The sequence below is a fragment of the Notamacropus eugenii genome, chromosome 6 (genome assembly GCF_028372415.1).
Source record: "Notamacropus eugenii isolate mMacEug1 chromosome 6, mMacEug1.pri_v2, whole genome shotgun sequence".
Taxonomy (NCBI): Eukaryota; Metazoa; Chordata; class Mammalia; order Diprotodontia; family Macropodidae; genus Notamacropus; species Notamacropus eugenii.
The window spans coordinates 281,092,748-281,108,237 of record NC_092877.1 but is presented as its reverse complement, the minus strand read 5'-3'; positions in this window follow the sequence as shown (position 1 = coordinate 281,108,237).

Below are 15,490 nucleotides of genomic sequence, written 5' to 3'. Positions count from 1 at the left end.
CTCCCAAACAATTCAGGGATCTATAGAGCTGTGCCCAATATGTCCTTGGGGGCAGATAATACAGGTGTCCCACAAGCTTCTGTCCTTATTCCTCTTATTTTTCACTTAGTTCAACCAACATATTTGAAGCACCTACCAAGTTTGACAGATTGTGTTTGGCATTGGGGGAAATGAACATAAATAAAATATGGTCTCTGACCTTAAGGAGACCATCATCTCCAACCATTTGCTGAATACTTTGTCTGGATATGCCATCAGATCTTCAAAATTAACATTTTCCAATCCAGTTCTCTGTTTTCTTTTTTTTCCAATTTCTCTCTCTCCCTAATTTCTCTACATAATATTAATGGTACCATCATCAATCACCTAGAGTTAGACTCAGAGTGGATTGAATTTTCATTTTCTCTTCCTGATTCAATCAATTACCAAATCATATCAGGCCTGCCTCTGTAGTATCTTTAATATCTCTCACAATTAATCCTCCCTTTTTGTTCCCATTGATATAACCATAGTTCAGGCCCTCATTACCTGGTGCTTTGATTATTAAATTAATTTTTAAGTTGTATTCCTCATCTCCATTCTATTTCTTCTCCATTTGCCATTTAGAGAACTTCCATAGTAATCTCTTTTTCTCCTGCTCAAAAGTCTTCCATGGCTCCATGTTACCTGCCTAGTAAAATCCAAGTTCCTGAGCAAACATTCCAGTTTCTTCACTATTTTCTCAGTTTACCTTTATAGTTTTCCATTATTCCTCGAATTTCCTCTTTATTCTGACATCATCCTCTCTACTTTATTCACCATTCCCCAAACTTGACCTACCCTCTCTTTCTTACTTCTGTGCCCTTTGCTCATGTCATCCTTCTTTCTGAAATGCACCATCTGTAAAGCTCTGCCTATTAAAATCTTTCCTTTAAGCTCCATAAACTCATAAACCAGGAAGGTGATGAAATCTCCCCGATCCTCTCCAGGACGCCTAAGACTTTGTTTGGAACTTTCCTATGCATTCTTCATATTCTAATTCATGTTATAGTTATTTGTCCTTGAGGACAGAGACCAGTCTCTTCTAAGGTGCCTTATTCACAGAAAGTGCTTAATAAATTTTGTTGAATTGTCAAAGACCAAGTTCTTATTTCTGTTGAAAACATCTATTTGATACAGTACTCTATGCACACTGAACACTCGATTAATGCTGACTGTTCTGAGAAAAGAAACTCAAATATATTAACTCATGAGCACAATAGTAATTTTTAAAAAAATATTCATGCCTTTTTATAAGTAGCTTAATCATTTCCTGATATACCTTCCTCTCCTCCATTAAATCCTCTTTTATAACAAAGAAAATCAGTTAAATATAACCCACAAAATAACTGCAACTATGTCTGAGAGCACTTGCAAAATTCTGCTCCTATGGTCCCCCACTTCTCTATGGAGAGGAGGGAAATGGTTCATTAATTGTTTTCTGGGACTGAGATTAGTTACTACAATTAATCTGAATTTGGCTGCTTTTAGTGCTTGCTTTCATATTATTGTAATCATTGTGAATATCGTTCTCCAGTTCCATTTACTCTGCCCTTCAGCAGTTCTTACAAGTCTTCCCATATGTTTCTACATTCCTCATATTCATTGTTTCTTACAGTGCAATTAAATTCCATTACATCTATATACTACAATTTGTTCAGTCATCCCTCAGTTGATGGACAGCCACTTTATTTCTAACTTTGTTTGCTACTGTAAAGAGTGCCAACCATGAATATTTTAGCTGAATATGGAAACTTACTTTTGGAAAGATTTTAAAAAAGAAATCATTGCTCACCTATTCCAAGAAAAAGTATAGCTATGGAAAGTAAGATGTAGAATGATATGTATTTCTTGTTGTTGGGAGGTTTCTATATCAGAAATCCGTTTATTAATTCCGTGACTCTTCGTTAGTACAAAATAGTGAACAATGCTGCATGATTCCTGACTGTCAGGAAACTGCAGTCCACAGCTACTGATGAGACACAACAGTTATATATGCTTAGGCATTTTTTTTTTGAAAATGCAAAAATTCTGTTGGCAGCAATTAAAGGACTTGGTCAATGGGAAATAATTAGAAAGACTCTGCAAATCTTTTAGCATATTAAATTTCATTCATGGCCATTTCTTGGATAGATACGCATCAAACAACGTAATCTTACTGGTGCTTACAAGGCTACATATAATTCACAACCTTTCTTTTTGTTGTTGTTTCCCACTCCTACCTTAGTATGTCTCATTTGTTCTCAACTCCCAATATAGACTCTATGGTTAAGTCATTGTTGTTGCAAGTGGATGATATGAAGTCCAAAGCTTCTGACCTTTCTACCTTTATAAAGTCTTCCATTGGTCAAGAATTGGAGGAAGAGAGAGAAATTCTCTCTTCTACTAATCCAAATGGTTGCTTCTCAAAGGCTTGGCTGGAGTTGTTCTTGGCTTGCTATTTTATCCAGGCCTCACAAAGAGAGACTAATCCTCTATAATCAATGCCATTATGCATCCTATATATTTCACCTAAAGACTCAAAGCTTTTCACTCCTTATAAACTGGTTAAGGATCTTTTGAACTTAGTTTATTCCTCTGAGGAGGAATTCTAGGAATTGTTCACACTAATTTTATGACTTTGATTGATTGATTTTGTAACTCAGTCAAAAAGGTATTCACATTTAATAATAAGCATTTTATTAGTTATACATCTTATCAGTTATACTAATTGGGGGTTTGACAATTGAGGCAGACCTTTAATTCTCAACTGAGAAGTCCAGCAGTCAGGGTGGACCTCCAATCCTGCAGTATGTTAAAAAAAAAGTTATTCTAATTTTCAATCCTCTGCCTCTGTGCATTTGTAGAAGTGATTTTCTTGCCTTCAATTCACCACCTCTGTAGATCTGTCTTTGAGAATCCTCAGCTCAGGTGCTAATATGTCTGTGAAGCTTTCTGTGAAACCTCATCCCTTTGGTGAGTATTTTCCTAGGAAGCTTTATCTGGATCCCTCCTTTTGCCCCATAATCTTCTGCTTTGAATTGTATTTCTCTGTGTTCATGCTGTATTCCCCCACATATTATGTAAATTCTCTGAGGGCAGGAACTATAGATAGTTTCTACTGTGTACTTAGTAAATTCTTAATTAATATTTGTTGATTAGAATTTGTTGAAGTGTTGCCCTCTGGCATATTAAGAATCTCACAGGAGGAAAGTTGTATTTGGAAGTCTTTGAAAAGGCAACTCCTACTTACTGATTTCACTACATTATGCTTTCTAAAGGGGATAAAATAAGACCTTTGAGGAAGGCAGAAAATGTTGATATCCATTCACGTGTGATGTAGGAGTTTTCTCTGTTATAAAAAAATAGTCTGAGTGAGGTGGTTGTTGGGCAAAGTTGTCATATAATGGAAAAACCCAATGGTAGAATGCCGAAACCCAAATCCAGAGCTGTAGCTTTATGTGTTCCTTAGCCTAGCAGACTATGAACTTTTTGGATGATTACAATAGCTTCTGCCAACACTTATTCATATAACTGTATGCAATGATTTCCCGGGTGTGCCACATTTTTCCACCCCATGCATTTTAAGCACTGTTCCTACTAAAACAGTGACAGTTCCTATACTGGGCTCCTTGTGGGTTGAATGGAATTGGTTTTATTTAGATTGTGTAGCTTTATCTATGGATGCTGAGGAAAGCCTACCAAATCATGTTTGCATGACCAGAAGTCTTCCATCTACATTTGTTTGGCCTAAAGACTCTTTGGTTCCATTTCTTTGGGAGGAGAAAAGAAAAAAATATCGATTAAATCTTGCATAATTAGTCAAGTGCTGTGTACAATTTATACTCTATTTCATTTTATGGTGGTGGTAACTTTCAGAGCTCCTTGTCAAGTTCAAGATTATTTGAATAGGAAGAACAGTTGCCATATAAATATTAAAATCAATGTTATCAGTGGTCATAATTAAGATTCACTTTTCTAACCAAGTTAAAATTACATTGTCCTGTAGGTAGTAGCTTCCTTTAACCATAATCTGGCCAGCTATTTGAGAGGAAATGAGGATCCTCATAAGGGGAAAGCCTTGCAAATCTGAATTAACAGAGTGGTGATGGGAGATGTCAGAGAAGGCATCATGGAGGAAGTGATCCCTCCTATCAATGGGATTTTGAAGAGAAAGAAAAAGGTCTGTAATAGCTTCTATAGATAATGTAATGAGAAATAAATAAGAGATGAATAAAAGTGAGAAGCAATGAGAGTGCCATTGAGGTTTAAGAGCATAGATTTGTAGTTGAGACAGTCACCATATTTTTGTGATCTCTCTTAGCATTCTACTGCTTGAGAGAAGGAGTGAAGAGGGTCACATAATGGAAGTTAGAAGTGTGGAAACAGCATAAGTTCAAGGGAGGTAAGGATTGAAGAGGGAAGGAGAGTGAAGCATTCAAATTAACTGATCAGCAAGAAATTGGACAGAGTTGTGGGAGCAGCTAGACTGCATTACGAGCAGTTGTCCTCATGGGGAGATGCTATTTAGATTGGGGCATAGAAGGAAAGGAAAATATGCTTTCTGTTAATGGATAATACAGTTGACTGCAGCACTTTTACCTTTGGATAGTTATGACTACCAGTGAATCTGATCTAAATAGTTCTCTTGGGCAAAGACAGAATGTGGTCACATTTTGGTTGTTCCAAAGTCCTTAGGAGCTTTGCTTTATAGAAACATTTCTCTATGTGCTCTCTGAAGGCTCTGAACCATGGTAGAGTAGTTTTTGGTCTATGTGCACTTCTCTCGTGTTATCCTTCTGTAAGAATCTTGTATGCTATGGTTGGATTGGTACCTTCCTCAGAGTTAATAATAAAACTAGCTTGCATTTACATGGCTCTTCAAGATTTGCAAAGCACTTTACAGGTATTGTCTCATTTGACACTCAAAACTATCTGTTGAGGTAGGTGCTATTACATATGGGGAAACTGAGTCTGAGAAAAGTTAAAGGGTAAATTGAAGCAGCTTGATGAAGCTTGAAAAACAATCATTAAATTTTCAGTATAAGCACTTGTAATGTTAATGGAAAAGGAAGATCTTCCCCACCCATTAATAGACCTATGTGACCTGCTTTAAGCTCTGGCTGAGCTCATACCTATGACACAGCCTGAGTTACATGGAGCCCATTGTGGGAGGAGCTTACCCAATGAAATGTTAACTGAAATAGAATGTTGGGAAGAGAGAAGTCAGAGTGAGTGGAAAGAGGGAGAAATTCTGCCTAGGGGAACTTGTTTGTGGGGAGGCCTAACAGAAAAAATGATCAAGATGGTGTCACTCTCTGAAATGGTGATGAGTACCATGCTAAATTTTACTTCTTGGTATTCTAATAATGATGTTCTAAATATATATTTTTTTTGATTCTTGCCTTTGAGGAAGAGAGTTTATTATATTTTGCAAATCTACCCTGGAAATACATATGTATATTCATAGCAGCTGCTATGGGTATTGCATTGGTGTTACAGCATTCACACCGTTTGATTTATTGTTTTGTTGGTTGTCTCTACATATGAAAGCGATCAAGAAAACATGAATAATGCATATTAAACTTCCAAGTGTGTTATGTTCATGTTTTTTCCTTTTTATAAGAAAGTCATTTACCAGCATACTCCTGGTTAAGCCACTTGCCCAGCATCACACAATTAGCGTCTGAGGCAAGATTTGAACTTAGTTTTGCACTTCAAATTCATCACTCTATCCACTTTGCCACCTAGCTGCCAGTGTTACCAATGAATTTCTCAGAAAAGTGATTCTGTAATTGGAGACTATTCAGTTTCACCCCAGCTACATTTTTGGTATAGTGATCATTTTGAGATTCTATCCCTATCACTTTCAGTGTGTGAGAGAGCTACAAACACACCAGGAAATCCCACAGGAAAACTTCTTGGAAGAATTGGAATTAGAGGGAGGAACACAGTTACACTAGAACTGTATTGGTTTTACTGACTGATGTGTGACACTGTAGATTCATTTTGATCTTAAAGTCTATGCCTCTAAGTGCTTTACCCTCACCCTCTGTCTCATAACCCCAAGGTACTCTTTAAATTTTAAGGAATGTTATGTACATTGCTGAAGTATGTGTCATGATACATACAACAATTTTCAAAAACATGGATTGCTGTAGTCAGGGAAAATGAATAATACTACACATAGGTAAATAGCCTTGTTATATGATTTTTCTAGGTTTTTTTTCTATTATAAATCTGTTATATTTTATTATTTTATCTAGATATTTTCCCTATAGATTCTTTGCTCAAAGCATAGTTCCAAATAGTAGCATTCCTGTATAAAAAGGCATAATTAAGTTTTTATATTTTGTTATATGATACCATGGTGGCTTCAAAGAAAACTTGGAAGATAAAAATTCTGCTAAAGAAGGTTTTTGTTCCAGGGAAATTATATTTTGTTTTGTGGGCTAAGTTATCCTTGCGTATAAGCATTTTCATTACTCTTTCGGTATATCACACTATGGAATTTTCTTTTATCTCATATTGATTAGTAATCTTGGGCAGTTCATCCTGGTGTCCCTTTGGAAATGAGCTATTTCTCACTTTGTAAGTATCCACTTGCACAACTTTTTCTTTGAATTGGAAGCTCTGGGCTTGGTAACTATATTTCTGGACTAATTAAATTTTGTATTCACTTCTACTAATGGATTATAGATTCTATCAGTCTATACAGTTTCCTCTAATTCCAGTGCTGCTAAAATGTTTTCTTATATTATTTACTGAAATAGAGTGTTATATTATTATTAATATTATTATTTCTAGTGCAAGGACAATGATTCTTGTATTATTCTGCTAAATTCTGTCTTCCAGTATTTGTTTGTAGGGACTACACATGCCCTTGTAATTTTGCTGCCATTTGACTTTTCTCCAATATTTCACTCCTTATTTCTTCCATTCATTCCTTTATGAAGATTTTCAGTCACCTTGGGGATTGTTATCATTCCTCCATTCTGTGATTCTAGCTAGAGTTGTTGCAGAATTATTCCCTCCACATGGAGATTTTTTTGTTACATTTTATAACCCATAATATTTTTTCATAGAAGGTTGATTTTGATTGCTTATTTCTTTACGGCTCTGTGGGATTTTCCTCCTGAGCGTTTCTTTACTTTATCCTCTTTTGTATGTATTGATCTTTTGGAAGGCAGCATAGTATGTTGGCAAGAGATCTTTGGAATGGGCACCACAGTTTGGAGTCAGAGGACTCACATTTGGGTCTTCTGTCTTTTGGGTTAGCCTATTTTTTAAGGTGTTATTTTCTTCAGCATTTTTTGTTTTGGTCTTTTTTAGCAAACTGTTCACTCATTTTTTCATGATTTTCTTGCATTACTCTCATTCTCTTCCAATTTTTCCTCTGTCTTTCTTACTTGATTTTTAAAATCCTTTTTGAGTTCTTCCATGGCCTGAGACTAATTCACATTTTTCTTGTAGGCTTTGGACGTAGGAGCTTTGACTTTGTTGTTCTTCTGGTTGTATGCTTTAATATTCCTTGTCACCAAAGTAAGATTCTATAGTCTGATTTTTTTCCCCTCTATTTGCTCATTTTTCCAGCCAATTACTTTATGTTTTAACTCTTTGCTAAGGTAAGACCCTGCTTCCAGTGTAGAGGGTGTACTATCCCAAGCTTATGTGGCTTTGTGCAGATGTTTTCAAGATAATTCTAGGGACCTGAAAATTTTCAGTTCTTCCAAGGTTGTATGATTAAAGGAAAGATGTTTTCTCCTCTCCTGGCCTGTTCTCTGGTCTGTGAGTGACTACAAGCACTCTTTTCTGCCTTGGAACTTTGAGGATTCCCTCTCCACTGCCGCCAAAAGCTCCACCATGCCAGTTACTCCTCCTTGCCCCAGGTCTGCCACCCAGGACTGTGACCTAGAGCCAAGCATGGCAAAGCAAGAGAATCCTGCTTCAGTGCCAGCAAAGAGATCCCTGTAGTCCCCCTCTGATCAGCCACTTGATCCCCCACCATCTGTGGGCTGAGAGTTCCAGAAGCAATCTCCACCACTACCACTGCCCTAGGGTTGGGGTCTGACCAAACTCTTCTCTCATCCAGGTCTGACAGACCTATCCTGCTGACCTTCTAAGTTGTATTTAGCATTTGTAGGTTGAGCAGTCTGAAAACCAGCACCACTGCCAGTGATTCAGTCCCATGAGGCCTGCTCTCCCCGCCTTATCTGCTAGGGTGTTCCATGCTAGACCGCCTTCCTCTCTCAGACTGGTACAACAGACCTTTCCTGCCAAGCTTTCAGGTTGTCTTGGGCTGAAAATTTGTTTCACTCTGTTTTTTTGTGAGTTCTGCTGCTCTAGAATTTGTTTAGAGTCATTTTTTACAGGTGTTTGGAGAGCTCAAGCAAGTTCCTGTTTGTACCCTGCCATGTTGGCTCTGCTGCCAAAGGACCTACATTGGAATTCAGCTCTGCTACTTATTGCCTGAATAACTTTGGGTAAGTGTCTTAATTTTTCTGGGTTTCAGGTTTCTCATGTAAAATGAAGGATTATGAATTTAAAACTTCAAGGGAGTTTAAGGGTCTTCTAGTCCTATTCACTTATTTACTGATCAGAAAATTGAGGCCTATATAGGTTAAGTTACTTGCTAAGATCACAGAGGTAAAATAGCAGAACCAGATTCGCAACTTAAGTACTCTCACGACAAATCCAGCATAAATTAAGCACTCTTTTCCACTGTATCATATTGTTTTTTTGGGAATGTACCTAAGTCTATGGTTCCTTGACTCATTTCTTATTATTCTGAGATGACAAAAGAAAGTTGAGATTGGATATGATCTTTCACTTCATCATCTTGCTTTTGGCCTCTATAATGTTATTATTTCTAATTCTGCCAATTAAATGATTTTTAGACAGTATCTCAGAGTTTTAGTTTGAATTTTCATGAAGATTTACATGATGTGATGCAAAATGAACTTAGCAGAACCAGGAGAACATTGTACACACTAACAGCTATATTGTAGGATGATCAACTGTGAATGACAGCTATTCCCAGCAAAACAAAGATCTGAGACAATTCCAAAGGACTTACGAAGAAAAATAATATCTACCTCCAGAGAAAGAACTGATGGAGTCTCAATGCAGACTGAAGCATGCATTACTTTTAACTTTATTTTTTGTGGTCTTTTTTGGTCATTTTTTCACAACATGACTAATATGGAAATATGTTTTGCATGACTACATATGTATAACCTATATCAAAATACTTGCCATTAAAGGGAGGATAGGAAGGAGGGAGAGAATTTGTTCTCTTTCTTTATGACTCTACTCTGCCTGTAAATTTTAGAAAAATGAGTGTTAATTATTTTTTCTATTTAATTGGAAAAATATTAAAGAAGACTGGACTGGTTTTTAAACAGTTTTTTCAGGAAGTACAATTTATTTTCGAACCTAAGTTAAGGACTTTACACTTGTTCCTTTTAGATTTCATCTTATTAGATTTGGCCTCTCATTCCCAACTTTGTGTTATCTACAAATTCAAAAAGTATTCTATCCATGTCTATCTGTGCTATTGTTTTAAAATATCGTATCGCACATGTTCTAGGCTAGATCCTTGGTGCACTTCACTAGAGACTTCCCTCTAAGTTACCATTGGAGCATGAATGCCACTGCATTTGGCATAGTCATTCAACTCTAATTATGTTCCATATAAGCATAACTGCATTATTGCTTGGTCTACATCTCTTAATTTTATCCACAAACAGTACATAAGACACTTAATGAAATGCATTTTTGGCTGTCATGAAACTATACCTTGTCTTATTGCATATCTTGTAACTATACTTTGGTTTCCCATGTATGTTCTCCCCTACAAAGACCTAGAAGAACTTGAAAAATATACTTAAGTGATATGAGACCAAATCTCTTTACCAGTTTATCATCACCGTTCTTCATTTTTTGGTCTGCATACTGAGTATAAGTGTATATGGTGATGGTGGAGATGGGATGAGGGTGAGACCAGCACCCATACACACATACCCACCTCCTCAGTTCAGGGCTCAATGGTCAGCTAAGACTCCTCACTTGCTCAAAGACTAAGTAATTCATTTATTTGCTCTTTTTCATTCATACTACATGCTGAATCTCCTTCTTCACTCAATCATATTCCACCAACTTCCTCCAAGTTCCATTTTTCACCCTACCAGGCTCATTAAATCCCTCTCATATTGAGCTATTGTGTGAGTGATAGTTCACTGACACAATTGTTCTCTTTCTTTATGACTCTACTCTGCCTGTAAATACTAGTTCAACTGCTACTGAGCATTCTTTTTTATACTAGGATCATTTTCTAAATAGCCATCTTGTGACAAGAGTCAGTTTTGAGGTTACTTCTTGCTACTATTAGCTAGGTTGGAGGAATGACCAACCAACTGCAAGCTTAGGTGTGTGACTTCTTTTTAGGCATACTCACTACCTGAAAAATGGCAATTCACTGATTGATGAGTGTAGAGGAAATGTGGTTAACATGGAATGGTTTGGCTCAGTGAATACTTTCTCCTTTTCTAAATGCTAACAAAATGTTCTATTAACAACTTAATCAAAAAACATATAGTAAGTGCCTACTAAGTGTCAGGCATTGTGCTAGGGACAGAGAATATTAAGATAAAAATGAAATAGTCCATGCTCTTGAGGAACTGATATTCTGGCAAGGGAGAGAAATCATACATGTATTTGGGATGTGAATTCTACCTATGCAAATTATGTATTTGTCTAAAAAAGTTGAATGGGGAGGCCTTGGTAGATATTTTTGGAATCTTGTCCATCACTCTTCAAGACAGACTTGGATTCCTTATTGGAAAGTATCTGGAGAAGGACTATAAGGCTGGCCAGTCTGCTTTCCTGAGTGTGTGTGTGTGTTGGGAGGCAGGGGAAGGGTTACTTAACTAGAATTCTATCTTTGCTCCCCTTTCTCACACATTTCTAGAGGAAATAACATGTTTTTGGTTCAAGCTGCATTCTCTTAAAGAGGAAGGGATACAAGGCTTGAGTCCTTCCTGCCAATTGTTTATTACACGAAGTACCATTACAAAATATGAATAGCAAATAAACATGCTTTTACAAGCTAATATCAAACAAAAATCAGAGAATTTATAGAGATTAAAATATTCCAGACAATATAAAAAGTGAATAAGCCCTATCACGAAGAGTGAGATTTCTCAGCTTAATCAAGAGAGTCTTCCATTTCACCCAAGGGGAAGTTCCCTGAAGTCTCTGGGGGAGGCCTGCTAGAAATCAGGGATATGTTGAGGTACCAATGCCTTTAAACAGCTACTTCTGCCCAAAGTCTGTCTGTCTCTGTCTCTGTCTCTCTCTGTCTCTCTGTCTCTCTCACCATTTGATCAGTGCAGTGACAGCAAGGATGTGGACCAGGGATGAAACATGCCACCTACTCCTAACAATGAAGTGATGAATGCAAGGTGCAGAATGAGACATATTAATATTTCAGATATGGGCATTGTGTGCTTGGGTATTCATATATATATCCGATTCAAGGGTTTTAATTTTGTTTCAATTTTGGCAGAAGATATTTTGGGGGAAGAGATTGCAACAGGGTTATCAAAATTATAAAAAAGGAAAAAAGTAGATCATTGAAACATTTAAAAAATGCACAGAAGAGAACAGAAGGAAGGTCAGTAGTAAACATAAACAAGCAGGACAGCTTTGAGAATAACATGTTGAATTTGTTGTATGCATAGAAGGACAAGCAATCTGCCTGTGGTCCAGATTTTCGGTAGCATGTGCAGTGCTTAGTTATTGTTCTGCTTTGTATATGGAAACAGTCATTTGGCATTAAGTTTCAAAGTAAAATAATATGCAATTTTTTTTTTAAAGGAACAGAGACTGAGAGATTGGTAGGTTATCCCCTTTTTATGCACGTTCCATTCTGGCTCAGGAAGTCCCGACTTATCATTTCATCTGCAGCCAATTAGAAGATGCTTGTCATCATGCAGCATCAACCCCTCGATCACGTGTGGCCGTAAACAGGCTTCAAAGGTTCCAAATGTTGGATTAGAACCAGGCATGAATAGAGGCTCTGTATAATCCACCAGCAAGGGTAAATCCAAATATATTCCTTCTGTAACAACTCTCTCCATAACTTAGATTAGAATTTTCCTGAAGCTAGAAAAAAGTCTTCCATTTCTTCTTTGACTCCTGACTAAAGTAACTCCCATATGCATTGAATGGTAACTGATTCATTTTCTCTCCAAATATTTAGGGATAATTTTATACTATTGAGATTGCTACAATATCCTAGCAGAGTAAATCACAAAAAGTAAGAGCTGCATGAAGAGAACTTTGCTTCCCTTACTGTTGCAATGTATCTGTTTGTTTAGACATTTACCATTCCAACATTATATGGTTACTTCACAAGCTTAGATTTATAGTGAGAAAGGACCTTGAGGCCATGTGATCCAACTTTAATCATTTTACAGATGGGGCATCTGTTGGAGGTGAAGTGATTTGCCCAAAAATCACATAAGTAGTAAGCATCAGAGGGGGGAGATTTGAATCCAGGTTTGGACTTGGACTCAGTATTCTATTTTCTTCTGTGTGTGTGTGTTTTTAATACTATTTTATTTTACACAATTACAAATCAAGGAAAATTTTAGCATTCATTTTTGCAAGATTTTGAGTTCCAAAATTCTCCCTCACTCTCCTCTTCTGAAAACAGTGGGCAGTTTGATATCGTTTATGCATATGTTATCAAGTAAAACATATTTCCATATTCACCATGGTTGTGGAAGAGTAAACAGATTAAAGGTAAAAAAACACAAGAAAGAATAAAGTAAGTAAAAAAAATGCTTCTGTTTTGATTCAGAGGCCATCAGTTCTTTATCTGGATATGGATAGTGTTTTCCTTCGTGAGTCCTTTGTACTTGTCTTGGAGCACTGTGTTGTTGAGAAAAGCTGAGTCACTCATAATTGTTCTTCACATGACGCTACTGACACTGTGTAGTGTGTACTGGTTCTACTCATTTCACTTTGCATTCGTTTGTACAAGTCTTTCCAGGTTTTCCTTTACTCTGTGTGTGTCTCTCTGCTTCAAGTGTGTTTCTCCTAAGCAGTATATTGTAGGATACTGGTTTTTGGTTCACTCTGCTTTCTGCTTCTGTTTTATCCCATTTATTTATCCCATATTTACTATTATGATTATGGTATATTTTCCTCCTTCCTGTTTGTACTCTCTCTTCTTTCACCCTTTCCTACATCACCAGTGTTTTACTTTATCTACCACCTCCCCTGATCTGCCTTCCCTTCTGTCAGTCTCCTCCCCTCCTCCCATTTAATCTCTTCCTCTCCTGCTTTCCTGTTGGGTAAGATAGATTTCTATATTCATCTGATTATGTATACTGTTACCTCTTTAAACTAATATCGATGAGAGTAAGGTTCAAGCAGTGCCCACTGGATACCCCACCATCTTCCTCTCCATTTTAATAGGTCTTTCTCACCTTTTCATGTAAGATAATTCACTACATTTTATCTCTCCCTTCCTTCCACACTCATTTTACTGCTCTTTCTCATCCCTTATTTTTTAAATGCCATTCTCTCAAATACACCTTATACCCATACCCCCATTTATGTTTATTCCTTCTATCTATACTGTTAGTGATACAATTTTTAAGAGTTACAAGAATCATCTTTCCCTGTGGGGATGTAAACAGTTTAGCTCTATTGAATCCCCTCTTTTTTCTTTTCCCATTTTACCTGTTTATGCTTTTCTTGGGTCTTAATATTAGAGGTCAAATGTTTAGTTTAGTTCTGGTTACTTATGAAGGTTTGAAATCCTTCTATTTCATTGAGTTATCACTTTTTCCCCTTGATGTATTATGCTTAATTTTGCCAGGGATTCTTGGTTGTAGTTCTAGATTCTTTGACCTCTGTAATATCATGTTCTATGACCTCTGATTCTTTAATACTCCAGCTGCCAAGTCCTAGTGATACTGATTGTGACTTCCCAATAATTGAATTGTTTCTTTCTGGCCAATTTTAGTATTTTTTCCTTGATCTGATAGTTCTGAAATCTAGCTATTACGTTCCTTGTGGTTCTTATGTTGAGATCTCTTTTCTGAAGTGAACAGTGGATTCTTTCAGTGCCTATTTTGCCTTGTGGTTCCAGGATATCTAGGTGGTTTCCTTGATAATTTCTTGAAAGATACTATCTGGGTTCTCCTTTTGATTACGACTTTCAGGTAGTTCAATAATTCTGATATTATTTCTCCTAGATTTATTTTCCAGGTCAGTTGCTTTTCCCATGAGGTATTTTACATATTTTACCACTTTTTTTTCTTTTGAATTTGTTTGATTGATTCATGATTCCTTGAGTTGTTAAGTTCCACTTGCCCAATTCTGACATGTAAGGTGTTGTTTTCCTCATTTAGTTTTTGCATTTTCTTTTCCATTTGGTCAGTTGTACTCTTTAAGAAGTTGTTTTCTTCAGTAGATTTTTGCATTTCCTTTTCCATCTGGCCAATTCTACTTTTTAAGCAGTTTTCTAAGCTGTTGTCTTTTTTCATAATTCTCTTGCATCACTCTCATTTCTTTTCCCCATTTTTCTTCTGTCATATGATTTTTAAACTCCTTTTTGAGCTCTCCCATGAGTTCCTTCTGGGCTTGACACTGCTTCCCATTATTCTTTGGGGTTTTTCTCATAGGTGTTTTGACATTGTTGTCCTCTTCTGAGTTTGTATCTTGGCTTTCCCTGTCACCATGATAACTTTCTATGGTCAGATTCTTTTTTTTTTGGTTGTTGTTGTACATTTCTTTTAACTTTGAACTCTCCTCTCAGTGTGGAAGGGGCACTGTCTCTGGCTTCTTGTGCTAGACCAAGATGCTGTGCTGATCTTTCGCTGAGGCCCACAAAGGACTCTCCTGTCTGGTGCTGCACTGTGGGGGTGGGATAGGGGTTGGCTGGTGCTGCTGGAGGCCATAGGGGTCTGGCAGCTTCCCTGGTGCTGAGCTGGGGTCCTAGTGGTGGTGTCTGGTATGTGCTACCAGCCTGGGGCTGTGCAGGGCTCTTGGTGTCAGCATTTGCCTGTACCACTGCACTGGAGCTCAGGATCTCCCACTGGTTTGCTGAGTATTTAAAGCATTTTAAGTATTTAACAGTTGGCTCTCCAAAAACATGGGACATATTTTAATGTTTTATCTGCATTATTACCATTTTCTCCTGCACTTTCCTAAGTCTAGGTAACCAACAAAATAACAAATCAAATTTTAATTTGTACAGTTTTCAAATTTTTTAAGTGTAAATGTTCACACTGAAAATTTCACAATAGGAATTTTTAATTTAATATTGTATTTTCCCCCAATTACATGTAAAAACAATTTTAACATTCTTTTTTTTTTCAAAATTTGAGTTCCAAATTCTCTCCCTCCCTTCCATTCCTCCATTATCATGAAAGCAACTAATTTGACATAGGTTATACATGGGTAGTCATACGAAACA